A 541-nucleotide genomic window follows, 5' to 3' on the forward strand; every position below is an offset into this window, starting at 1 on the left:
AAGAAGAAACGCTGTAGTCCACACCATTACAGAGACAAAGTCCAGTCATTTTAAGTTACTGCCTTTCTGTCTACACTACTTCCAGAAGGAAAGAAAGAAAGAAAGAGTGGACCAGAGATCCAAGCAGCTGACGGTACAAGTGATGACATCCCTGATTCTGAGCCATTCCTGTCTTCATCCATCTGGTGGGAGTCTCTGTACCATTTCTGCAAAGGTTGAAAACGTTGTAAAGGGCATGGGAGATATTGAAGATGTTGCTCTGTGGTCACTAGAGATGAACTAAACACAAACACTATAGAGGGGAGTACATGAAGGTCGCTGTACTGCTCATATTGAGACAGACCAACTCTAGCCAGCAAGCAAACGTTAAATCATGAAGACGTATTGTCTATGTCTGGGTTCTAAATTCCCACAGTGTCATCCTAGGCCCCTCCCCTTCATAACTTTGCCTCACCCTCTCAACCAATCAGGACCTCCTGAATCAACAAGATTACAATTGGGCGAAAACGTGTAGTGTACATCTATATCTCTCATTCATGCT

This window comes from Gadus morhua, chromosome 16 (genome assembly GCF_902167405.1).
Source record: "Gadus morhua chromosome 16, gadMor3.0, whole genome shotgun sequence".
NCBI classification, from domain to species: domain Eukaryota; kingdom Metazoa; phylum Chordata; class Actinopteri; order Gadiformes; family Gadidae; genus Gadus; species Gadus morhua.